The sequence below is a fragment of the Peromyscus eremicus genome, chromosome 4, assembly GCF_949786415.1.
Source record: "Peromyscus eremicus chromosome 4, PerEre_H2_v1, whole genome shotgun sequence".
NCBI lineage: Eukaryota > Metazoa > Chordata > Mammalia > Rodentia > Cricetidae > Peromyscus > Peromyscus eremicus.
The window spans coordinates 64,629,944-64,657,674 of NC_081419.1; the positions used below are offsets into that span (position 1 = coordinate 64,629,944).

Sequence of the window (27,731 nt, forward strand, 5' to 3'; positions counted from 1 at the left end):
ACTTGGAGCCAGGAAAAGGAGAAGTTCAAGTCCAAGGTCATCCTTGGCTGCATAGTAGTTTGTTCCTGATTAATCTGCATAAGACTTTTTCTAAAAATAAAAGTGTTCTTTCAGATTAAATGGGTTCTTCTCTCTCCTTTTATGCTTACTGGCAATTATCAGTGTGCAACTTTTGACCTGTATGGGTGGTTAGGCTACATTTGAAAAATAAAAATACTGAGGCTCACTAGGTTTAGAAATATTGTGATTTCAGCATATGGCCAGCATTTTCTGACTTAATATGTAAGAAAATTTAGTTAATTCACTTATTCTATTTTTCTGTTATTGAAAATGGATTTTTTTCATACAATATATTCTGATTATGGTTTCCCCTCCCTCTACTCCTCCCCCTTGCTCCACTCCTCCTCTGCCATCAGGATCCACCCCTTTCTGTCTCTCCTTAGAAAACAACCTGGCATTTATGGGATAATAATAAAATAAATATAAGGTAAAACAAAAACTGACAAATCAAAATAGGATGAAGAAACAAATAGAAGGAAAAGAGCTCAATAAAATGAACAAGAAAACTGTAAAGATGCAGAGACACACTGTGTGTACATTCAGAAATCTCATCAATACCCAAAACTAGGATCCATAATACATGTGCAAATCCTGTATTAAAAAAAAGATAGATAAATAAGATAAAATAAAAATTTAAAAGCACTGTCACAACATTATGAGAAAGGGAACCTCCAAAGATGCCATTTTCAAAACTATAGTAATGCCTCTGTAATTTCTTACTTTCCTTCTAATTTTAAAATTTTGTACATAATACTGATTATCATCCAATACCCAATTAGTATTGATCAATGATGATGAATTCCTATTGTGAAAATAAATGGAAGAATGGAAAGCTGCATTTCTTGCTTGGAATTATATAATTTCTATTTTGCAGAGTCAGCATTTTATAACAATAGTTATTAAAGAGTATGTCCTAAATTTGAGAGTGGGTACATGAAAGGTTAGAGGGTGGAATAGAAGTAAATTAAAATGATATAAATACAATTATCATATATTAAATTCTCAAAAAAATGAAAAATAAAAAAGGATATAGGAAGCATTTTGTAAATTGCCCTATCCTTAGAAATAGACTTGCTTATTCCCATCCCCACCTGCCTCCAGTCCACCTGCAAAATCTATTTGATTTCCCCTTCCCAACATGTGGGGGGGATGGAGGGAAGAAATACTAAGAGAGACAACTAGAACTTGGGAGTGTTTTGCAGGCAAGGTAGAAATCTAGTGCAATGGAAACTCCCAGGAATCTGCAAGGGTGACTCTAGCCAAAACTCCTAGTAATGAAGAATACAGAGCCTGAATCTTCTGTAACCAGACAAGGCTTCCAGTGGAGGGATTGGAACAACAACCCAGCTGTAAAACCTTCCACCTACAATTGGTCCTTCCTGTAAGATATGCTAGGATGCCAGGCGGTGGTGGCGCACGCCTTTAATCCCAGCACTCGGGAGGCAGAGCCAGGCGGATCTCTGTGAGTTCGAGGCCAGCCTGGGCTACCAAGTGAGTTCCAGGAGAGGCGCAAAGCTACACAGAGAAACCTTGTCTTGAAAAAACAAAAACAAAAAAAAAAAAACAAAAAAAAAAAAAAAAAAAAAGATATGCTAGGATACAGGTGGCCTAGAACTTGTGAAGGTGGCCAACCAATGACTTGTCCAACTTGATACCCATGCCTGACACTATCTGGAAGGTCAGGAATCAGGAGAGCCCAGAGACCTAGGATAGAACCAAACACATTTAAAAAAAATCCGTGAGATGATTCCTAATAATACTTTACTATACTTGTATACTTGTAGATCATAGCCTAGCATAATTATCATGAGAAAACAGAAAGGTTTCATCCAGCAACTGATGGGGCTAGATACAGAGACCTACAGCCAAACATTAGGCAGAGTTTGGAGCTCAGAGAGTCCTGTGGGAGAGGGGGAGGAAGGATTGTAGAAGACAGAGAGGTCAAGGACACCATAAGTAAACAGCCTACAGAATCAACTAACCTGGGCTCACAGGGGCTCACAGAGACTGAAGAAACAATAAAGAAGCCCGCAAGGGTCTGACCTAGGCCCTCTGCTTATATTTCATGGTTGTATAGCTTGGTGTTCTTGTGGGACACCTTACAATGGGGAGCAGAGACTGTCTCTGATGTTTTTGCCTGCTTTGGGGATCCTTTTCCTCCTTTTGTGTTGGCTCACTTATCCTTAATATGAGGAGATGTGACTAGTCATATTGCAACATAATATGCCATGTTTGGTTGATACCTGCAGGAGGCCTGCCTTTTTTTGGGCAGGAAACAGACAAGGAATGGATCTGGAGAGAGAGGAGGTAGGGATAGAGAATTAGAGGAGAGAAGAGAAGGAAAACTGCAGGTGGTATGTAATTTATTAGAGAACAATAAATAAAATAAAATATAAAAATAATAGATTTTCTCTTGATACAGGCTATTCCAGTGAAGCTAAGCACAATCACCCAACTCTCTAAGTTTGGTCAATCTACTCTGTGGAAGTATTTGTTCAAGCAAGAATTGTTTCAGTTCACAAGCTTTTTAGACACCATCTATGTCTGTGAGAGCAAAACTCAAAAACTAAAATAATGCCAATAAAAGTAAAACTGAAAGAATGTAGGAAAAAATAGTGACTTAAGACTTAAAAGGTAAAGAAAAGAAGGCTTGAGGTGAGTTCCAACAGAGGGAGCAGATGAACAAAGGCCAAAGTAAGGGAGAAAGGACTTTTTAAGGCAGCGTTCAGAGAACAAAGTTTTGGACTCGTGAACACCAGGATCTAACGCAACTTCTGCGTTACATCTCAGCTGCATGACTCACTGGCACTAATTTATTCTTTAAAAATGTACACTTATTCATAAATCTTGAGGGTGCATTTTAATAGCTTAATGCTAACACAGTAAGCCACAATACATATGCAAATGAGTTCTATATACAATTTCATAAAGAGTTTATCAGGACAGACATCATTCCTTGATAATATATAAACATTTGTCACCATAATTTTTTGTCTTTTTAATAATTTTCTCATACTTGTTTGCATGAATGGACTGCATGTCCATGAATATGGACTTATTAACTATATGGAGTATTTCTGTAAGACAGTTTTCATGACAGAACTACAGAACCAACTATATGTGCATTTTATTTGTAAGTGCTGATTTGGTCTCCCAAGTCTTTATTCTTATCATTAATGTATGAAATATCTCAGGTCTATATTTTATATTTCTTTAAACTTATTTCTGATTTTTAAAATTTTATCTTTTTGGTTTGTTTATTTGTTTTTTGTTTTTCAAGATATAATTTCACTGTGTAACAGCCCTGGCTGTCCTGGAACTCCCTCTGTAGAACAGGCTGGTCTCTAACTCATGGAGATCCACATTCCTCTGCCTCCCAAGTGCTAGGATTAAATGTGTGCATCACCACCACCCAGGAAAATTTTGTTATTGTAACTTCATTATACTATAAGTGTAACACAATTGCATTATTTTCAGAGAACATTTGAATTATTAAATAAAAGACTATGCAAAATACTTTTCTTTAAGTTTGTTAATAAGCTATGAAAACAATATAAAGCATTAACATTTTTCTTCATAATGAATTGTTTCTACTGTCTTTAGGATAACAGTGCTGCCAAGTGCTGTAGTTGGATTTAAATTTCATGAATTTTGTTTGTTGGTGCTCTCTACATTTCTGTGTGTGTGTGTTTGTGTGTGTGTGTGATTTTTTTCTTTGTATAAAATCTGAGTATCTAGATAATCTCCATTGTACTCTGATCTTCCAACTATACACTTAAACTTGTCACTAAAATAGTAAAATATTCCCTTAATAGAAATAACTTGCTTAAGTTTCTTTTCTCTAAAAATAAGGGACTAGCCTAGCAAATAGAAGAAGAAGGAGTAACTTCACTAGAATTTGACAGAAAAAAAATGTGATAAGGTTGCAATTTGCAAAGTCAAGGCATACAGAAAAAGCAGTGTATTCAAAACAGTGATGGCATAACTATCGTCATAAAAGTGAGAACACTGGAGGCATCACCCATTCTGTGTGACCCTTGCCACCATCCTTCTCTGTAGCCATTCTTGTGTATAGAAATGACTACATTTGAAGTTGTATTTTAACACATAGGAAAATCTTAGCAATAAATGTTTCCTAGATTAAAGCAGTCATTCATACATAATATTGACTAGCATTACAAATTTCAAGGAAAACAATGTTTCATTTTCTTAATCAGGGAGCAGAAGCCAATAATGGGAAAAAAGAGAAACGACATTTTAGATATAAAATAAAGTGAAAACTGGGAATGGTGACTCATGTCTGAATTCCTCGCACTCAGGTGACCAAGGCAGGAGGTTTGCAAGCTTGAGAGCAGCCTGGATAAATAGTGAGGCCCTGATTCAAAATAAAGAAACTAACTAACTAACAAAAACTAAAGTATTTTAAGATATGAGAAATAGAACATAAGCAAAACTATTAGAGAAACAGAAAGGCAAGTCAAGATTAGAAAAAAGAAAAACAAAGTATACAAAAATATGTACTGTTAAAGACCAAAAACAATTAAAGTAAAACTTGAAAGAAAAAAGCTTCAGTGGTAAGCATTCCCCTCTGGGTAGCAATTTTTATTCTTTATTCAAGGAATTTAATTTAACAAAATGTCATATTTTAATAAATATTAATTATTTTATAATTTTATATATTGATAATATTCAATTCCTCCCTTAACTCTCCAAGGTATGGCCCCATCTTCCTACACAACCACCCCAACTTCATGTCTTCTTTTTCTAAATTTTATAACCCACTAATCCAGTTTGCACTGCCATACAGTTCTAGTTGTAATGCCATCCATCAGAGCTTGTTTGACCTACTAGAAGCCACACAGTTAAAGAAAATAGACTGCCCCTTTCCTGGAAGCCATTAACTGCCCATAGCTCTAAGGGTAGGGGCTCATGAACACCATCACACTCCATGTTAGAATGCTAAATTGATCTTAAAATAGCAATAACAGCTGCTGTGAGCTCATGAAGGTAGTAGTCCTGTCTTTAACAGAAAACTCTGCAATACCCTAGAGCAACAACTCAAGGAGAGGGCACTCACCTTATTTTTAAAGTAGTCCATATGCTCTAATGCCATAAAATGATGAGACCTGCATATGAAACCTTAATCCTGTAATTAGATGATTGTTTTGATAGCTATTTAGAAATGGGAAACAGGTCAAGATTCTCATACATGCTATAGGGTATTCCTGTGATCTTCTGAAATTCATCCACATTTCATTCACTTGAAACAAATTTCCTCAGAGAAGCTAAAAACCAGTGAATTATACTAGTTTATTTTTTCTAACCATGTGGAAAGCTTCCAGGAATATAAATGAGGGAGTTCACCTAATTATCCAATTTTCATCAAATGCATAGACCTAGAGCTTTTATTTTGCATAGAAAGAATGAACGGAGGAACTTTAAGATACTCAGAGTCTAATAGAGAGATGATCTTTCCAGGTCACCAAGTGATCTTCTGTCTTTTGAACGAGGAACAATTGCTAAAGAGGAAGCCAAAGGGAGACTTACCAATTCATTTCATGTTTTCTTCCTATTTTCAGATGTTTGTGTTTGTGGATGAAAGCAGAATATTTCATTCAGCTTCTTCAGAGAAATATAAATATCCGTTCTTCTCTGGGTACCATCTAGGGCTGTAAGAACACAGGGTACTTGCTTGAGGCAGACTTGCCTCATCCCAGATTCATCCCTTGAGGCTGGTTCTACACTGATGAAGATACTAATTCAGATTTAATGCATTTTCATGCACCAACTGTAATAACAGTGCATTCTCAAGGGTGGGAACTGCCCTGGGGCCAGATAAAGATAATGCTTCACCAGTGAAATATTGAATTTCTGGGTACAGAAGGGCTATAGATGTGGCCATTTTCATTTATGAAACATAAATACAAAATGAGAAAGAAATAAAAATATAAATGGTAGCTCTCTGTTCTATAAAGTTATTTGCATTGATTCTATAATTTAATTGGCATATATCACTATGTGTACAATTAATGTGCCATATAAGAGCATTTTCATATAAGTGCATGTATTTTGGCCAAGTTCCTTATATTACCTCCTATTCTCTATTTTTTTCTGGCTTCTCCTCCTATTGTTACCCTCCATATGTCTAGACTCTTTCACTTCAACCTTCCTGACATATACATCCATTACATATACATCTATATAAAAATTCACACACAAGAGAAAATATACAGTATTTGTCTTTCTATGTATTACTTCATTTGCATTAATATGATAATCTCCAGTTTTATTTATTTCCAGTAGATGACATAACTTTGTTCTTTGTGGCTGAATGTAATTTCAGTGTATGTGTCTATCACATTCTCTTGATGGACAGCTAGGTTTATCCAATAACATGGTATTGTGAAGAGAGTGCTGCAATAAACGTTGACTTTGTAGAAGTATCTCTTTAGACTTAGAATCTTTCAGACTAACACTTAGGACAGAAATATCATATTTTTAGTTTTTGAGGAATATCCATTTGTTTAAGTTCATTTTATCCATCATTGTCCATTTTTTCCCTTCATCTTCAGGAGTATTTGCAATTCATTTGCTTAATGACTGTCATTCCAATTGGGGTAAGAAGGAATTTTGATCCTTAAATTTCCATTTTCCTAATGGCTAGTGTGATTTGAACATGAAATATTTCCCTTAGGATGATGTGTTTGAACATTTAGGTGGCACTGTTTGAGAAGGTTGTGATACTGTTAGTGTTGGAGCCTTGTGGTACAAGTAGATGAGTAGAGGAGAGAATTACTTGAAGGGTAAAACCCAGCATTGCTTCCTGTTTACTGTCTGTCAACTAAGAGTGTTTGTGACCAGCAGGTCTCCTGCTCCTGATGCTTATCCCAGCAGCTGCCCATCTTCCCAGCCATGAAGAAATGGCTTTGTCAGATAAAAGCCAGAATTAACACCTCTTACTTTAAACTGTTTCTTTTATTGACCACAACAATGAGAAAGTTATGTAACATAGCTAATGATATTAAATGCTTTCATGGATTATCAGCCATTTGTACTTAATCTTTTGAGAATTGCCTGCTCATTCATTTTCTCCCATATGGATTCTGTATTTTATTTCTTGGTATTTATTTATTTATTTGTTTATTTATTTATTTATTTATTTATTTATTTATTTATTCATTCATTCATTCATTCATTGGTTTATTTATTTATTTTCAATTTTCTGTACATTATAGATATCAATACAGTGTCTGAAGTGTAACTAGCAAGGCCATTATCTCTACTGTTTATTAGAAAAATTAGATTTTACACAATCCTATTTGTCAATTCTTGTCATTGTTTTACCAGTGATTGGAGTCCTTTGCAGAACGTTGTTGTCTAAGGCATGAAGTGCCCCATGGAAGCATCAACAACTACTTTTATTGTTTTTCCCTAAACACTTTCAGGTCTGAAAGTAAAATAATATGACCATAGCTGATGATTACTTATTCGTTTTAGCTACTTTCCTATTTCTGTGAAGAGACACTATGCCCAAGGCAACTTAAAAAGGAAAGAATTTAATTGGGGGCTTTCTTTCAGATGAGAATATGAGTCCCTGCCATCATGGTGGGGAACATGGCAACTGGCAGCAAAGCATGGCACAAGAGCAGTAGCTGAGAGCTTACATTTAATCTGAAAGTTGGAAGCAGTTTGGGAAACTGAGCCTGGCATGGGCTTTTGAAAACTCAAAGCCCATCCCCACTGATATGCCTCCTCCATACTTCCCAACCCTTTTCTAAAGAGTCCAACTGGGAACCAAACAGTTAAAAATATGAGCCTATGGGGCCATTCTTGTTCAAACCACCACAATACTGCTCATTAAAATTTAACTCACCTCTGTTTTCTATCCTGCCCTCATCACCAATTCTCTATGCATGGAGATAGCCCCCCACCACAGCTTCCCTGATTTTTATCTCCATTCCAGGTCATGACTAAACACTAGATGAGAAGGTTGGTTTTATACTATATGTTTTCTACATACACATAGAGTAAGAGAAAAAGAGAGAGAGAATCAGAGACAGAAAGAACAAATGTGTCTCTGTTTGTTAACACATCTCATTTTCCTAATTGCTTAGCTCATTGTCAGCATTCACTCTAACTTCGCTGATCTGTACTTATAAAATAACATGATATCATAATTCTGAATTGAACATGTAAGCTTATCTCATGTTATCAATGTACAATGCCAAATGATTTTAACTTATGTTATTTTTGTGTTAGTTTGGGTTAGATTCCAGCAATTACAAATGGAAGTTAGAATGCTCAAGCAGTATATTTCCTCCAAGAATGATTTTATTCCCAGATACATTGCTGCCATGAGTGAATGTATTTACTTCATAATCATTGAATGAAATATGTTCCCTCATTGATGTATTTCCAACTTTCTTTTATATTGATATTCCTTACCATCTATCCTATAGTTTTAAAACTTTTTTGTGTCCTTAATTAAATATTTTCCAATACTTCTCCAGTACTGAGATTTCAGTTGTCCTTAATTGCATAACTAACACTACATAAGAGTGTCTATGTCAAGTATATTTCATTCTGTTTAATTAGGTTTTGTTTCCATTTAATTGAGAAATACAAATTGTGTATCTTTATCACGAATAGCATATTTCCTTGAATTATGGGGATTAAGTTGATTAGGTTTTCATCAGTGTAGCTAAAACCTGTGGGGGAAAAATTTCTAAGAGTGAACAATTATTAGTTCCATAGTTTAAGAGGTTTCAATTCATTGTCAGCGAATCTCCTGCTTCTGAGTCTGGGCACTGTGGTGCTGAATATCATGCTGTGGAGTGTGTGGGTGAGAACAGTAGCTTACAGTGGTGGTAGAGAGTGAAGAAAAGATATGAAGAGAGATACAGTCCTTAAAGGCATGACCTAATGACCTACTTCTATCAATGGGGCCTCACATTCTCAGAGCTATTCAGCATATGAATTCATCTGTGAATTAACTAGGATCCAATAGCCTTTCAAAAGCTCAGTGACCACAGCTAGTATTTAACATTATGAAACTTCTGGGGATATTTTCAGATTCAAACTATTAAATATGCATATAAAAAATGACTATGGTAAGTTAATTAGCATATGCTATCACATATTTTTCTTTCCCCTGTGTAGCTTGAGTTTTCCTGCCTGGCCCACAGTCAGGACAAATCTCTGTTACCTGCCAGTCCCACAGCCACTCAGACCCAACCAAGCAAACACAGAGACTTATGTTGCTTTCAAACTGTATGGCCGTGGCAGGCTTCTTGCTAACTGTTCCTATAGCTTAAATTAATCCATTTCCATTAATCTATGCCTTGCCACATGGCTCGTGGCTTACCGGCATCTTCACAAGCTGTTCCTCATCGTGGTGGCTGGCAGTGTCTCTCTGACTCAGCCTTCCACTTCCCAGCTTTATTCTCCTCCTTGCCCCGCCTATACTTCCTGCCTAGCCAACGGCCAATCAGTGTTTTATTGATTAATTAGCAACACATTTGCCATACATCCCACAGCACCCCTGCTTCTAAATCCTGACAAAAATGAAATTATACTAATTGAATGTAGGATTAGTTTTCCTTGTAATATTATTTAGTAATTGTAATTTCTGATGTTAGCTGTGATTGCTTGAGAACAACAAATAAAGAAGCCCATAGAAATGCAGCCTGATAGCAGCATGAGTAACTTCATTAGTTTTCAACACATTCAAAAAAGTTTGAGAGATACGTAGAATTCTGTTAGATAATCCTTCAGAAACACTTTAACACAAAATGTCCCAATCAGGAAATCTTCATAAGTTGATATGTTAACTATAAAGTTTTCATTATCATAAAGGTCTGATTTTGTAAAATTAAAATGGTCTGATGACTGACATGATTTCCCAACAAACTCTCATTAAGACAACAAATTATTATTAAGCTAAAGGCACAGCTGCCATTAGAGAATGCAATACTAGAAAGATTCATATTTATATCAATTACTGTTGGTTTTCAATAAACCAATATTAAACTGGAGTTTAGAGATATACATAAGAATATTTCACCTATTAATTTGCAGTTATAGAACCACAGGCATAAACAAATAAAATAGCAATAATTGCTTGGTCTTATTCGTATTCATTCATTACAGGGATAGCAGGAAGATGGCTTCCACAGCCTCAATTTCCAATCTTTCCAGCATGCACATGACAGCATTGGCCTATGTTACAATCTAATAATAAGACTGAATACAGAAAGTGTAGCTTTTATCCACCCAACATAGGCAGGATGATTTCAAAGAACCTGATACAAAGTGTTCATAAAAAGGTTGAAGTATTCACTATAATTAATTACAGTAAATAGAAACATTTTATGTCTTGCTACCACAAAATACTTTATTAAAATTACAAAGTAAAGAGCAAACAGAAAAGAAATTCCTTGAATACTAGACTAGTGTTTATCCTCAAGGATTAACAGGGCTTCCTAAACTATTTTATTAGACTCTAGTAATAAAAGAATGATTGCTGTGGGATGGTCTGTATGTCAAGTGTGTTGCTGATTGGTCAATAAATAAATCACTGATTGGCCAGTGGCTAGGCAGGAAGTATAGGCGAGACAAGGAGGAGAATAAAGCTGGGAAGTGGAAGGCTGAGTCAGATAGACACTGCCAGCCGCCACAACGACAAACAGCATGTGAAGATGCCGGTAAGCCTTGAGCCATGTGGCAAGGTATAGATTAATGGAAATGGATTAATTTAAGCTGTAAGAACAGTTAGCAAGAAGCCTACCACAGCCATACAGTTTGTAAGCAATATAAGTCTCTGTGTTTACTTGGTCAGGACTGAGCGGCTGTGGGACTGGCAGGTGAGAGAGATTTGCCCTGACTGTTGGCCAGGCAGGAAAACTCTAGCTATAAATGGCATCCAACGTGGTGGCAAGAGTTTCTACCTAAAAACTGATTAAAAAAAAAAAAAAAAAAAAAAAAAAAAAAGATTCTAAAACGGAGCTAAAAACAGCTTCCTAATTGTCTCTCTCAAATGAGCGGCAGCTGCCGGTTTGAGCTACTGGCGGGTTCATAGTGTGTGTGCTCGACCAGCCATATGGTGGGAATGAGGCCTCTGCAAGTGGCACCTTAAGCTGTGTGGTGGATTTAGCCTTTGCTAGTACAAAACAAAACAAAAAAAAAAAACAAAAAAAAGAGGTTTCTGGGCTACACGCTGCTTGGATAAAAGCATAGACCCATGATAGCTCCCAGAGCTGGTGGTAAATGTACTGCCGCCATGTTGGGAAGCTGAGGTGGGCGGAGCCAGCAGCCACAGCTGCTGTAGTTTAAAGCAATAGATTCACAATAAGACAGATTCAGATGTAATAGTTTACAATGTGTGTAAAATATATGTAGGCTTGAAAGAGACAAAAAGCTGATATATACAGTTATATAAACAAATACATAGTTTTAAAAAATAAAGTCTTTAAAGAGACAGTAAAATTAATATAAAAAATAAGCCACGTGAAGATGAATATTACACAGAGAAGCTGGATTGTGTTGTCTTTGGGATTTTTAACTGCAGAAAAAAATTGATTGTAAAAGTGTTGAGTTATGCCAAAATGTATATTTTAAAGGTATCTTGACTTCAAAATTTGGACATAAGGATATGTTGCTTTGGAAAGGAGACTCTGCTTTTGTTCCCACAGAAAGCCAAAGGCTATGGATTTGTTCCAGACTAAGATACATCAGGTTTGACCAGCCAAGACCCCCTGAAAGGTCTCCGATGACACCATGGCCCAGATGATCCAACATCCAGAATGGTTTGAAGGAAACTGGCTCAGACAATACAGCCTCATGGACTATTCCATAATCCTAAAATTTTCTTTGTGTCCCCATAAGATACAGTGCCCCCCTCCAGCAGGAAGTAGTAGATCATTTTACCCAAGGTAAAAATTTCAAGTTCATTATAGAATCAATATTTTAAAATTTTTGCAATATTTTTAAAATATGCAGGTAATTAATATAATAAGATATTCTGGAATTATTTTGAATGTTCTTCAAATAATTGAATGACCCAAAGTCTACTACAGATTCACTTGACTTTGTTTTATTTTTACCATCCATAACCTAGATATGACAATACTAAGTTTTTCCATTATTTGTTTCTATAAATGTTCTGTACATTTATACATTGTTCCAAAAAACATGACTTAAGCAATTATTTTGTGCCAATCACAGCACCTGAGATAACACAGTATACAAGGCATAATTTTTCTTGCCTGGTGATCTGAATTTTCTCTAAGAAATATTGAAATAATTGAACATGTGTCCTTGTAGTATGATTGAGCATTCTTTGGGTGTATGCCCAAGAGTGGTATAGCTGTGTCTCCAGGTAGATTGGTTCCCAATTTTCTGAGAAACTGCCATACTAATTTCCAAAGTGGCTGTACCAGTTTGCACTCCCACCAACAGTAGTGGCTCCACATCCTCTCCAACACAAGCTGTCTGCAGTGCTTTTGATCTTAGCCATTCTGACAGGTGTAAGACGATATCTCAAAGTCCTTTTGATTTGCATCTCCCTGATGATTAAGGATGCTGAGCAATCCCTTAAATGTCTTTTGGCCATTTGAAATTCTTTCTTTGAGAATATTCTGTTTAGCTCTATGGCCTTTTTTTTTCTTTATTAAGAAATATTCTACTCACTCCACACACCATTCACAGATTCCCCCCTTCTTCTTCCTCCCACCCCCCAGCCCTCCTTCCCAAGCCACCCCACATCCCCACATCCCCCAAATCGATGTCTCCCATGGGGAGTCAGCAGAGCCCAGTACACTGAGCCTAGGCAGGTCCAATCTCCTTCCCACTGCACCAAGGCTGTGCAAGGCATCACACCACAGGCACTGGATTCCCAGAAGCCTGCCCATAGACCAGGGACAGATCCCAATCCCCCTGCCCGGGTGCCCCTGAAACAGTTTGAGCCAAACAACCATCTTCCGTATCCAAAGGATCTATGGCTCATTTTTATTTTTTTATTTTTTTTATTTTTTTTTTTTATTTTTTTTTATTTTTTTTGGTTTTTTGGTTTTTTTTGAGACAGGGTTTCTCTGTGTAGCTTTGCGCCTTTCCTGGGACTCACTTGGTAGTCCAGGCTGGCCTCGAACTCACAGAGATCCGCCTGGCTCTGCCTCCCGAGTGCTGGGATTAAAGGCGTGCGCCACCACCGCCCGGCCTATGGCTCATTTTTAAATTGAATTGTTCATTACTTTGATGTCTAGTTTCTTGAGTTCTTTATAAATTTTGTAGATCAGCCCTCTGTTTTTGTGGGGTTGGCGAAAATCTTTTCCCATTCTGTAGGCTGTCATTTTGGCTTATTTACTGTGTCCTTTGTCTTAAAGAAGCTTCTCAGTTTCCAGAGGTCCCATTTATTAATTGTTGTTCTCAGTGTCTGTGCTACTGGAGTTATATTTAGGAAATGGTCTCCTGTGCCAATGCGTTCAAGACTATTTCCCACTTTCTTTTCTATCAGGTTCAGTGAAACTGGTTTTATATTGAGGTCTTTGATGCACTTGGACTTGAATTTTGTGTATTGGGATAGATATGGATCTATTTGCAATCTTCTACATGTTGACTTCCAGTTATGCCAGCACCATTTGTTGAAGTTGCTTTCTTTTGTCCATTGTGCACTTTTGGCTTCTTTGTCAAAAATCAGGTGTTCATATGTGTGTGGGTTACTGTCAGGGTCTTCAATTCCGTTCCATTGGACCACATGTCAGTTTTTATTCCAATACCAAGATGTTTTTATTACTATAGTTCTATAGTAGAGCTTGAAGTCAGAGATGATGATGCCTCCAGAGGTTGCTTTGTTGTACAGGATTCTTTTAGCTATCCTGGGTTTTTTGTTTTTTTCATATGAAGTTGAGTATTGTCCTTTCCAGGCCTGTGAAGAATTTTATTGGAATTTTGATGTAGATTACATTTAATCTGTAGATTGCTTATGGTAAGATTGCCATTTTTACTATGTTAATCCTACCTATCCATGAGCATGGGGGATCTTTCCATTTTCTGATATCTTCTTCAATTTCTTTCTTCTGGGACTTAAAGTTCTTGTCATACAGGTCTTTCACTTGCTTAGTTAGAGTTATCCCAAGGTATTTTATATTATTTGTAGCTATTGTAAAGGGTGATGTTTCTCTGATTTCTTTCTCAGCCCTTTTTATCACTTGAATATAGGAGGGCTATTGATTTTTTTTAGTTAATCTTGTATCATGCCATATTACTGAAGGAGTTTATCAGTTGTAGGAGTTCCCTGGCAGAATTTTTGGGGTCAATTATATATATATATATATATATATATATATATATATATATATATATATTATCATATCATCCTCAAATAGTGAAAGTTTGACTTCTTTCTTTCCAATTTGTATACCCTTGATCTCTATTTGTTGTCTTATTGCTCTAGCTAGAACTTCAAGCACTATATTGAATAAATATGGGAAGAGCAGACAGCCTTGTCTTGTTTCTGATTTTAGTGGAATCGCTTTGAGTTTCTCTCCATTTAATTTAATGTTGGCTCTTGGCTTCCTGTAAATTGCCTTTATCATGTTTAGGTATGTCCCCTGTATTCATGATCTCTCCAAGATCTTCGTCATGAAGGGGTGTTGGATTTTGTCAAAGGCCTTTTCAGCATCTAATGAAATGATCACGTGTTTTTTTTCTTTCAGTTTGTTTATATGGTGTATTACATTGACAGAAATTTATATGCTGAACCACCCTTGCATCTCTGGATGAAGCCTACTTGGTCATGGTGGATAATTATTTTGATGTGTTCTTGGAGTCTGTTTGCCAATATTTTATTGTGTATTTTTGCATCAATGTTTATGAAGGAGATTGTTCTGTAATTTTCTTTCTTTGTTGCATCTTTGTGTGGATTGGGAATCAGAGTAACTGTAGTCTCATAAAAGGAATTTGGTAATATTTCTTCTGTTTCTATTGTGTGGAACAATTTGAAGAGTATTGGTATTAACTCTTCTTTGAAAATCTGGTAGAATTCTGCATTGAAATCATCTGGTCCGGGGCTTTTTTTGGTTGAGAGGCTTTTAATGAGTGTTTCTATTTTCTTAGGGGTTATTGGGCTATTTAAATTGTTTTTCTTGTCTTGATTTAACTTTGGTATTTGATACCTATCCAGAAAATTGCCCATTTTCTTTTAGATTTTTCCAGTTTTGTGGAGTAGAGGTTTTTGAAGTATGACCTGATGATTCTCTGGATTTCCTCATTGTCAGTTATTATGTTGCTCCTTTTCATTTCTGATTTTGTTATTTTGGATGCTCTCCCTGCCTTTTGGTTCATCTGGACAAGGGCTTGTCTATTTTGTTGATTTTCTCAAAGAACCAACTTTTTGTTTCACTGATTCTTTGTATTGTTCTCTTTGTTTCTATTTCATTGATTTAAGCTCTCAATTTGATTATTTCCAGGCATCTATTCCTCCTGTGTGTCTTTGCTTCTTCTAGTTCTAGAGCTTTTAGGTGTGCTGTTGAGTTACTAGTGTGAGATTTCTCCAACTTCTTTATGTGGGCATTTAGTGCTATGAATATTCCTCTTAGCACTGTTTTCATAGTTTGGGTATGTAGTACATTCAGTTTCAAGTTTATAGCAGCATTATTCATAATAGCCAGAACCTGGAAACAACCTAGATGCCCCTCAACTGAAGAATGGATTAAGAAAATGTGGTACATATACACAATGAAGCACTACTCAGCAGAGAAAAACAATGACATCATGAAATTTGCAGGCAAATGTATGGAACTAGAAAATATCATCCTGAGTGAGGTAATCCAGACTCAGAAGGACAAAAATGGTACATACCCACTCATAAATGGACACTAGATGTAAAGCAAAGGATAATCAGACAACAACCCACAACTCCAGAAAAGCTAACTAACAAGGAAGACTGAAAGAGGGGTGCATGAATCACCCTAGAAAGGGGAAAAAGATGATATCTCCATGAGTAAACTGGGAATGAGGGGTGAGCAATGGAGGGTAGGGGATAGGTGATGAGAACATAAGGGAATGGGATGGTTGAGCTGAAACAAGGATGGAAGGGTAAAGCAATGAAAGAGATAGCATGATAGAGGGAGATATCATGAGGATAGAGAGAAACCCAGTACTAGGGAAGTTGCCAGGAATCCCAAGGATGACCCCAGCTTGGGCTACTAGAAATAGTGGAGAGGATGCCTGAATTAAACTGGCTTACCCCAGTGATCAGCCCGGTCAATACCCTAACTGTCATCACAGAGCTTTTCTCCAGTAACTGATGGAAACAGATGCAGAGATCCATGGTCAAACACTAGGGCAAGCTTCCAGAGTCCAGTCAGAGAGAGAAGAGGGATTCTATGAGCAAGTGTATCAGGATCACGCTGGAGAAACATGCAGAGATGACCAAATCAAACTAGTGTGAAATCATGAAAGTTGGATCAATGGTTATGGAGCCTACCTGGGACTGGACTAGGCCCTTTGCATGGTGAGACAGTTATGTATCTTGATCTGCTTGGAGGGCCCCCTGACAGTAGGATCAGAATCCATCTCTGATGCATGAGCAGGCTTTTTGGAGCCTGCTACCTATGATGGGACACCTTGTGCAGCCTTGAGGCAGGAGGAAGGGCTTGAACTTGCTTTTACTGGATGTACCTACCCATGGGAGTCTTTGCCTTCTTGTGGGTGGGAGTCGGGAGTGTGTTGCCAGGGGGAGGAGGGAAGAGGAGATTCTTTGATTGGTATGTAAAATGAATGAAAATTTTTTCTTAATAAAATAAATAAATAAATAATTTTAAAAATAAATATTGAAAATAAATATTATATCTACAAGTAAGTTGATAAATGTTTTCTTAGAAATTTTGTATGTGCTACATACAAACAGCAAATGGTGAGTGGCGGTCAGAATCACTTGGACTGAGGAGTAGTCTGTAATTTAGACTGGTGCTCAGGGTAAACGTACTCGAGGATTTCACGCTTCCACAAAGACTTGGAGAGGTGAAAGTGATAGCCAGGTGGATATCTACATTAAAAGTATCCACTGAATATTTACAACTATAGGCTGGAACTGAGTGAAGACAGGATCCAGACAGTAGGAAGAGGAGAAGTCACAGATGAAAATTCTAGTGGATGTTTGATGAGAGGGCTCTGTCAGAGCGTTTTTGCCATAGGCAAAACAAGCTTCTGCTAATGACAGTATGGTCATGGCTGCCATATTAGGGTCTAACTAGAGTTCACATAGATGTATGTATTATATTTGCTCTATGCTGTGACAAAATAATTTTAAAAAGGCAATTTAAGAAAGATGTATTTATTTTCTCTGAAAGTTTGAGGGGGATACAGTACACCATCATCAGGAAATCATGGTAGCATGGTATTAATTGCCAATACATGCTGATCCATTGTTCTGGCCTTCTATTATGGTTATATATGATTCTCAAACAAAGAGAAATTCATGTCAAATTTGATATGAGGTATGAGAATAATTAAGTATGTGGTTTGGTCTTTTCCTATTGCTAAAAATTATATTGGGTAATTATAAACAAAACTTTATTTCTCACAGTTACTGGAGCTAGGAAGTGAAATGTTATAGCACCAACAGAACTAGTGCCCAGTGAAATCTATCAACATAGATGGTGCATTCTTGACATATGATGTAGCTCAAGAGTACAGGGTTGTATAGCTTTATGAGGGCCTTGAGCCAATTCCTATTATTGAAAATAATTTTGTTATCCCTAAGATATACAAAGGCAAAAATATTGTTTTTAAATTAAAGTTTTCTTAGACCATGGCACAAGACTCAGTATATGCTTTCAATTACCAAACTGTTGTCCCCAAAAATATTAATCATCATAACTGCATCCCTTGTCAACTTTGCATGCAATTATATTCTTTTAAAATATAACATTTGAGGTAAGGCACCATCTCTGGACTGGGCAGACAAGATTCCTAGCCCCTAGGCCCTGGGGGTACAACCTGTGCCTCTCCCCCAAGCTACTGGAGCCCCAGGGACCAGCCAGCTGTCTCTCCCTGCCCCCTCGCCAAGAAAACAGCCCCCTGTGACACCAGTGATAACCAGAGACATAAGCCCACCCTTCACCAATGGGGAACAGAAAACAGGCCCTACCCTGCACCAAATGGGAATAGCTGCTCCCTGAGGCAGAGCCCACTGGTGCCCACTGAACTAAGATCTGCCTCTGAGGCCAGAACCCATCAGCACCAATTGGATCAAGAGCCCAGATTAGACCAAGAGCTCCTATTAAACCAAGAGTATCAATTGGACCAAAGGAGGCTCCCTCAGACACAGACAGCACTTGCACAGAGTGGAGGAAGAGATGTATGGTGGTATTTTATTTGTACTGAAATGTGATTTTAATTGTATGTTAATAAATAAGGTTGCCCGGGGGTCAGAGCTATTAGAGCCATAGCAAGAGTGTGGTGGTGGTGGTGCACGCCTTTAATCCCAGCACTTGGTAGACAGAGCTAGGTAGATCTCTGTGTGTTCAAGGATACAGCCAGCATTGGAGACACACGCCTTTAATCTCAATACCAACCATAGAAGACCTGGAAGTCTCTACAGACAGGCAGTGATGAGGCAGTCATGTGTTTGGGTTTACAATGAGAAGGCAGAACAGATAGACTATATAAAGACATACACACAGGAAGTAGGTCCCTTTCAGAGAGCTCTCTTGGCTGAAGCAGGAAGGGTAAGGCTCTTAGCTCTGACCTCTTGGCTTTCTTCTCTGAATCGGCTCTGTGTTTCTTATTTAATAAGACGGTTGGTTACATCTACAGAGATGACAGTGCCAAAATAGAGTCAACAACATAAGACCAATATGGCACCATCAGAACCTAGAGGTGCCACACCAGCGAGACCTGAACATTCCAAAGCAGAAGAAGCAGAAGAAATAAACCTTAAAATGACTTTGAGAAGATGACAGAAACCTTTAAAGAGGAAATAAAAGCTACCTTTAAAGAATTCAAAGAAAAGACAAACAAAAAATTAGAAGAAATCAATAAATCTCTTAAAGAAAGGCAAGAAAAAGCAACTAAATAGGTGAATGAAAAAGTCTAAGATTTGAAAACTGAAATATAGGCAATAAAGGAGACAAAAACTGAGGGAAGGCTGGAAATGGAAAACCTGAGTAAACAAACAGGAACTACAGATGCAAGCAAAATCATAGAAGAAAACTTTTCCAACTTAAAGAAGGAAATGCCTATGAAGGTACAAGAAGGTTACAGAACACCAAATACTTGTACAACCACTTTGTAAATCAGTATGGTGGTTTCTCAGAAAATTGGGAATCATACTTCCTTAAGACCTATCTATACCACTCTTGGGCATATACCCAAGGAATGCTCAATCATACCACAAGGACACATGCTCAACTATGTTCATAGCAGCATTATTTGTAATAGCCAGAACCTGGAAACAACCTAGAAGCCCCTCAACTGAAGAATGGATAAATAAAATGTAGTACATATACACAATGGATGGAGTACTACCCAGCAGAGAAAAACAATGACATCATGAGGTTTGCAGGCAAATGGACAGAACTAGAAAATATCATCCTGATTGAGATAACCCAGATTCAGAGGGACAAATATTGTATGTACTCACTCATAAGTGGATAGGAGATATAAAGCAAAGGATAACCAGACAGCAACCCACAGCTCCAGGGAGACTAGCTAGTAAGGAGGACCCTAGGAAGGACGCATGGATTGCCCAGTGTTGGAGAAATAGATGAGATCTACATGAGCAAACTGGGGGTGGGGGTGGTAATGGAGGGCAAGGGATAGGGTACGAGAGCTTAGGGGAGCGGGAGGTTCGAGCTGGAACAGGAACAGAGTGGGAGATCAAGGAAAGAGTTACCATGATAAATAAAGACACCACGGGAATAGGGAGAAACAGAGTGCCAGGGAGGTTCCCAGGAATCTACAAGGATGACTCCACCATAGACTACTGGCAATAGTCAAGAGGGTGCCTGAGCTGGCATACTCTGGTGATCGGATGGCTGAATACCCTAACTGTCATCATAGAACCCTCATTCAGTGACTGATGGAAGCAGATGCAGAAATCCATGGCTGGGTCCCAGGTGAGGCTCCAGGAGTCCAATACATGAGAGATAGGAGGGATTCTATGAACAAGAGATATCAAGACCATGACTGGAAAAAGTACAGAGACAACTAGTCAAACTAGTGGAAACTCATAAACTGTGGACCAATAGCTGAGGAGTACCCATGGTACTGGACTAGGCCCTTTGGGTAAGTGAGACAGTTGTTTAGCTTGAACTGTATAGGGGGCCCCCAGGCAGTGGGATCGGGACCTGTTCCTAGTGCATGAGCAGGCTTTTTGGAACCTAGTGCCTGTGATGAGACATTTTGCACAGCCTTGGTACAGAAATGAGGGGCTTCGACTTGCCTCAGCTGAATGTACTAGGCTCTGCTGACTCCCCATGGGAGACCCTGCCTTGGAGGGGGTGGGAATGGGGGGGTGGGTTGGGGGGGAAGGCTGGTGGGCAGAAGGAGGAGGGACAGGGGAATCTGTGGTTGGTATGTAAAATGAATAGAAAATCTCTTAATAAAAGTAAATAAAATAAAATAAAATAAAATATTCCACTTGCTACATTATTCCAGCTCATATTAATCGCTTATGCATTAAGTCCATCTCCGTGATCCCCCAGAGTTTTTACAGTTACAAAACTATTAAAAAAACCACGATCCAAATCTTTTCTAATACTCGAGGCAAACTTAGCTATGATCTACCATACATTCTAAAGAAACTATATACTTCCAATATATAATGACACAAATAAACATTGTTGTTCTCAAAGCAAGGAGCAGGGACCTAAAAAGAAATAAATAGTCATTTCAATGGCAAGGGCAAATATGTGTGTGTCACCAAGGTAATACATTTTCATTTTATTTTTATTGTATGAGTGTGAGTGTTTTGCCTGCATCTATATATGTCCTCTACATGTGTGCAGTGACTTCAGAGGCCAAAAGAAGTAGTGGGAAGCCCAGACTGGAGTCACAGAAGATTATGAGTAACCATCTGAGGGCTGAAATTGAACCTGGGTCTTCTGCAAGATCAGCAAATGCTTTTAGCTGCTAAACAGTCTCTTCAGCTCCAAAGCAGCACTTAATGTGATCGTTTTAATGAAGTTGAGGATAATTTCAACTTATATTTTTAATGTTTTCTTTGTCATCTATTTCTGTCCTAACTTTCCTTGAGGATTTATGTAGATAAGTGCTTCACAATCTTTTTAGCCATGAACCTGTTTCTTTAGAAGAGAAAAAATTCATAAGCTTCAGGGCATCCTTAATAAATGAAATACAGAAATGTAAAGGGAAAAATGACTTAAGGCTCCATGCGAGTTTGTGGTGAAGAGAAATGAGGGACTATCCTCATGAGACAAGCACCATGAGCAAAGGCCCCCAAGTGGGACAAAGGGACAGTTTACAGCACAGATTAAAAAACAAAGAATTTTAGTCATTAACACCAGAATGTAAGTGTTGATTTCTTCAGTAGCTCTCAGATGCATAATTTATTAGCACTGTTTTATTCTTTTAACTGTGCAATTTATTTAGAAATATTGAATTGCTGATTAATAACATAGATTCAAAATATCTTAATTAATATTTGCTCAAATAGCAGTCACTATGACTATATGAGAATCTGTGATTTTAATTATCTGTTATTTCAATAATACTACAATGCCTTTGTTAACTAGTATATGTGTGTAGATGTACAAACACAGAGATTAATTAATTTGACTTCAGTATTCCTGAAAGAAAACCTTAAAATAGAATTTTAGAATTAATTGTATGAATAATCACCTGTGAGTCAATTTTAACATAGTCTGCTTCTAAAACAGTATTGCTATCACTAATACAGTAAACAGCTCCTCTTTCTGCTTTTCCTTTTGTTCTTTATAGCCTTTAGTTTATAAATTATACCATTTTAATCTTCATTATCATTATATATTAAAAAACACTTCAGAAAACATTTCACGTAGTAGAGAAAAGACTGCATCTATTGTGTTTTCTGTAAGTAAGCTCATTAACAGACTCAGAAACCACTACACAGTGAGCATTCATTTCTAGTTGTGAGCTGATTATACCATCTTCAAGGCAACAGAGTCAGTAATGTGCTATGCCCTAGCTTTTGAATTACCGGAAACCTATCTGTGGATGCTATTTCTTTCTCAGTTCTAATAGTGTGTGTGTGTGTGTGTGTGTGTGTGTGTGTGTGTGTGTGTGTGTGTGTGATTATTTTTTTCTCTAGATAAAATTGTAGCGCCTACACATTCTATGAAATACTGTGATCATTCAGAAGCACAGCTAAATTTGTATATCCCCTTATATGTAATATAATTATTATATAATAAATATTTCATCAATTCTTTTTTTGTTTCATGAAACTAAGGGATTTTTATTAGAAGCAAAACCTTTAATCCCAGCACTTGGGAGGCAGAGGCAGGCAGATCTCTGTGAGTTTGAGGCCAGCCTGGTCTCCAAAGCGAGTTCCAGGAAAGGCACAAAGCTACACAGAGAAACCCTGTCTCGAAAAACCAAAAAAAAAAAAAAAAAAAAAAAAAAGTAACTTCATTAGAGTGAAAGGGTCATGCAATTATAATGTTGCTGTGGGATGGTCTGTATGTTAAATTGCTCTGATTGGTCAATATATAAAACACTGATTGGCCAGTGGCCAGGCAGGAAGTATAGGCAGGACTAACAGAGAAGAGAATTGAGGAAACAGGAAGGGGAGAGACACTGCCAGACACTGCCATGACAAGTAGCATGTGAAGATGCCGGTAAGCCACAAGCCATGTGGCAAGGTATAAATTTATAGAAATGGATTAATTTAAGATATAAGAACAGTTAGCAAGAAGCCTGCCACAGTGATACAGTTTGTAAGCAATGTAAGTCTCTGTGTTTACTTGGTTGGGTCTGAGTTGCTATGGGACTGGCGGGAGACAGAGATTTGTCCTGACTGTGGGCCAGGCAGGAAAACTCTAGCTACATAATGTATAAAAACAATATAAAGGAAAATAAACTTTGCCATCCAAAGTAGCTGCTACATCATTGCAATCATCAAATGGCTGATGCTCAGCTTTACTCGATCTACCATGGCAAACTTCATCATCATAGACACTGTAGTAATTCTGGCAAGTAGAACATATTACATTTAGTAGCTGTGTTCTTTTGTTTTGTTTTTGTTTTTGCTTTACGAGACAGGATTTTTCTGTGTAGTTTTGGTACCTGTCCTGGATCTCACTCTGTAGACCAGGCTGGCCTTGAACTCACAGAGAACTGCCTGGCTCTGCCTCCATAATGCTGGGATTAAAGGTGTGAGCCACCACCGCCCAGTAGTAGTTGTGTTTTCTACAACATACAGATTTCACAAATTAAATAATCTCTAAATGAAAAAATCAAATCTTACATAGTATTGAGTAGGTATTATAAATGGCAAAGGTAATAACATATCCCATGTATTCTGTTATGTAAAGGCAATAATGAGAAACAGAAAAAGTGACCCAGGAGGCCTAAAATTAGGAGAAAACTGGCACACATCTGTAATACCACCACTGGGGTGAATGAGACAGATCCTCCTAATGCTAACCTGGCCTACATAATAAGACCTGGCTCAGAAAAAAATACACATAATATAAAAATGAAAGAATATAAAATGAGAGAGGAAAAAAACAAGAAGAAACACAAACATGAACAAGGCAAGAGAGAAGGGAACACTATCTAGGGGAGGAGCTGTTGGAAGACAGAGACTGAGGAAGGAAAGAAAGATTAAAATGAAATAAAAAAAAGTCCAAGTCACTGGTGCATTTCTTAGGGGCAGTCTTATCAGCATTTACTTCTCAGAATCTGGCTCATTTTTTAAAGTAGTCTAAATGGCACAAATACATCAACCCAGGAAACTTGATCAAATCCGGGATGTAATGAAAGAATGAGTAGAATCCTGTACGTAGACGTCCTGTATTCTGTATATAGGAAAAGAATCACCTACAGATAAGTAGAGAGGAACAGAGGCCAAAGTGCTAGTTCACCTTTAAATGAATACACACACAAGTATGTTTCTTTTACAGATTATAGGACTTTTGTTAGTATAAACTATGTTTTTATTGAAGCACATTAAGTTAACAATGATGGTACATTTTAGAATTGTAACAGAGTTTGAGGCTGGAAGCAAATTTATCTGTATTTTCAAATTCCTGGCATGCTATTCTTTGAAATTTTGGAACAATAAATCAGCATGCCTAGAAGTTTCAAATTTATGAAAGGTTTAAGTATATTTCTAACAATTTTTAGACCCTATAATTTGGGTAAATAAGATTCATCTTCAAAAAATAAAATACACTCATTGAGTAGTTCTACAGAGAACTACAGCTTACAGGAATATTCAAACATTAAAAAACAGTTTAAAAATTTGATCTCCCAGTAAGGTAACAATCCGTTGTGGAATTACATATAGGGACTGTCCAACCTAGCTGTCCATGAACATGTGAGTGTGTAACTAAAATATGGAACAAATATAAAATAGAACATTATTTCATTCTAAAGAAAGCTGAAATCACAAAATTTATAAGAAAAAAATGGGTGGACTTCAAATGTATATTAGTAGTGAGATCACCCAATCTCAGAAAGAAAATAACTATATGCTCTTTCTCATGAAACACTCATCCAAATAATAAATTGCTTATTAAGCATTTTTTCTTCAGGTGTTTTCAAAAAAGAATGAATAAAGGTTCTCATATGTGCCCCATTTAATGTGTGATTATTTCATTTTTCTTTCTTTTTTAAATTTCATTTTGTAATTTCAAACTTTCATTCACCTGAAATAAGCTTGTTCACAGTATTCAAACATCAGTGAAATGTTTACAGATTATTGTTCTTAAGTGTGTGGGAAGACTTTAAGATCTGAAGTCACCCAGTTAATGAATCCTGGTCAAGTTCATAGACATAAATACTACAACAAAATATTTAAATATTTCATGATTCAATAGGTCTAATAGTAAATAACCTACCTATGTCACCAGGGGATCTATGTTCATTCTAATTAAGAACAATTGCTAAAGAAGTATCCAAATGGAGACTTACCAGTTCATTTCATGTTCCTTTTCTATTTCTTATCGATTGTGTTAGTGGAATGGTTTTGTTTAGCTAGAGGAATGTCATAAATTTATATTCTCCTCCTGTGTCTGCCCAGGAAAGCAAGAGCACAATGTATTCATATGAGACCTAGACTTGCGGCATCCAGGTGGACCTCTTGAGCATTGCTACACACTTATGAAGGTGCTAATTCAGAATGCAAAACTTTTCCATTCACCAACTTTAGTAAGAATGTGTTCTCCAAGGTTGTGGGGCTACGGGGTGTTGTGAGATGTTATTGATAACTTACCTGGGGCCAAAACAATACGCTTTTCCCTAGCAGAAGACTAAATCTTCATAATAATCATTTACAGTGTTTTTTGCCTTCTTTTTGATTTGAGCCTCAAATACCTGATGTCATCAAACTTACAGGAGTTTGAATGTATGAACTTCTAGCAAACTGAGTCAAAGTTAATCTATAGATTCAATTTCTCAGCAAGAGACATTTGAGACCAGAAAATTCTTCCTAGAATCAGAAAAAAATTCACCTAGGTTCAAATTATGCTGAAATTATTTTCAATTTCTATCCCATGCATATTGAAGTAATGGTTTACCATGTTTAAATCATGAATTATTTTAAATCCAAGTGATGCCCTTTGTAACTAGCATGGCTCATTTCTAAGACCCTCAGCTTTTTCCTTATCTTATTATTCCACAGTGCGACACACCCCACACACATGATACCATGGCAAGATAGATACAATGACCATAACAAAGCTTGTAAATAAGTTTGTTCTTTATTCATGGGGCTTCAGTTTTGAAATAGCCAAACTGCAGGCATGTAAGGGAACATTGAGGGATAAATTCCAATATCTTTAGCAAATGACTTCCAGACTATCCTTCTATATTGTTCACTTTTGTATAATATGTAAGGGTCCAGCTCTAGTATACAGTTCCAGGGGGCCAGGGTAGAAGCTCCCATCGGCACGGGAATGAATCCAGATGCACAAAGCTTTTTGGTCCAATTTGTTTATTCCTCAGTCACAATCATTCTGTCATCAGTTCAGCTCTCTCCATTCTCTTAATTCCCTTAGTTTTTTTATTCCCCTTAGTTCCAATTCTCTTAATCCCCTCAATTCTACCCTCCTCTTGGGGCTGGTCTATATGCTCTCCCAAGCAGCAACACCTCATGTTTTGTATGTAACACAAGATTGTAGGGTCCCTGAGGCTTCCTGGCAATTTCATTTGCAACTCAAATGGTGAGAGATAAGAGTGGAGTCAGTTAGCCATTGGGATAAAACAGAAAAGGAATTTATGTGCTAGAAATATATCCTTACTGTGGTTAGGTAAAGGCTTTACAAGTCTATTATAATAAGACAGTAGATTGAACATGAAAAAAATAGAAACACGTTCTAGCGTCAATAACATCAATTGTCACCTGATGAAATGGGAACACCACAAAGGCTAAAGGAAAAACAAAGTGCAAAGATGAACTCATAAGAACGATATAACCTTCTATTAAAGAGCATGAAAAATACTAAACAGGCAAATCCATAGTCATAGTATATAACACAGTATATATGATCAAACAAGTAGGCAAATTTTTAGTAACTATTTAGAATATGTAAATGATATTGACAAACTAAATTATTTATGCAAGCAGGCATTCATTTCTTTTAAATATGTAAAAAATTGAAGTTAAAAAGTCAAATACTACATTTCCACACATAAACTAAGTTAAACTATGTACTACATGAGGATATGAATCTAAACAAAAATATAACTTGCAAAATTATGACTTAAAAGGCCTCATTGTTTGGAAACTAAAATAGACTTTTCTAAATAATTCCTGTATAAGTGAACAAATAAAAATAAAAATAAAATAAAAGCTTTAAATTAGTGGTAAGATAGGATAAAAAAGCAGGGCAATCTTGGGTATAAGAGTAGTGAAGAACTTCTTACCCAGAAATTTAATTGACATTTCTCACCCACAGCAGAGGAAAAATTCTAGAACAATTTCAGCTCAAAGCACTTCTCCTTTCCCACTCCAAAGTCTGAAATTTTCTAAAATCTCACCAGAAAGCCCATTTATCGGGAAAAGACATGTACCAATCAGCTTGCACAACCTTCATAGCTTCTGGTTTTACCTTATCAGATTATACTTCTGTCCAAGCAACTTCACAGCTGCTACATCTAAACTTCTCACTGAAAGAGAGAGAGGAAAAAAAAGGGAAAAGTAAAGAAGTAGCTTGAAATCCTCTAGCATGATAAACGCTAAGACAGCTGCTTGATCTCCCTTGAGGCGCCTGTATCCCCTCACATGTCATACTTTCCTCTACTCTCCCTTGGAAGTCATACCTTGTCTTGGTTTTGTCTTATGTTTATCTGAGTGCCTCTCTCTTAATCCTCATGCTTAAACCTATATTAGAATATCTTTAATGAAATTTCCATCTGTGTTTCATCTAATTCCCTAAGTCCAAATTCTTTTCAGCTACAAAGTCAGGAATTCCAGATTTGGTTGAGTCAATGTCACTAAAAGCTGA

General features: G+C 37.0%; 1 long non-coding RNA gene across 1 annotated transcript; it reads right to left on the bottom strand.

Moving 5' to 3' along the window:
• Nucleotides 1-27,399, bottom strand: LOC131908299 (uncharacterized). Its single transcript, XR_009378569.1, has 3 exons — nt 27,336-27,399; nt 5,608-5,729; nt 1-90 (listed from the first exon to the last, which is right to left on the bottom strand). It is a non-coding gene; the product is annotated as an uncharacterized LOC131908299 (long non-coding RNA).
• Nucleotides 27,400-27,731: the final 332 nt, after the last annotated feature.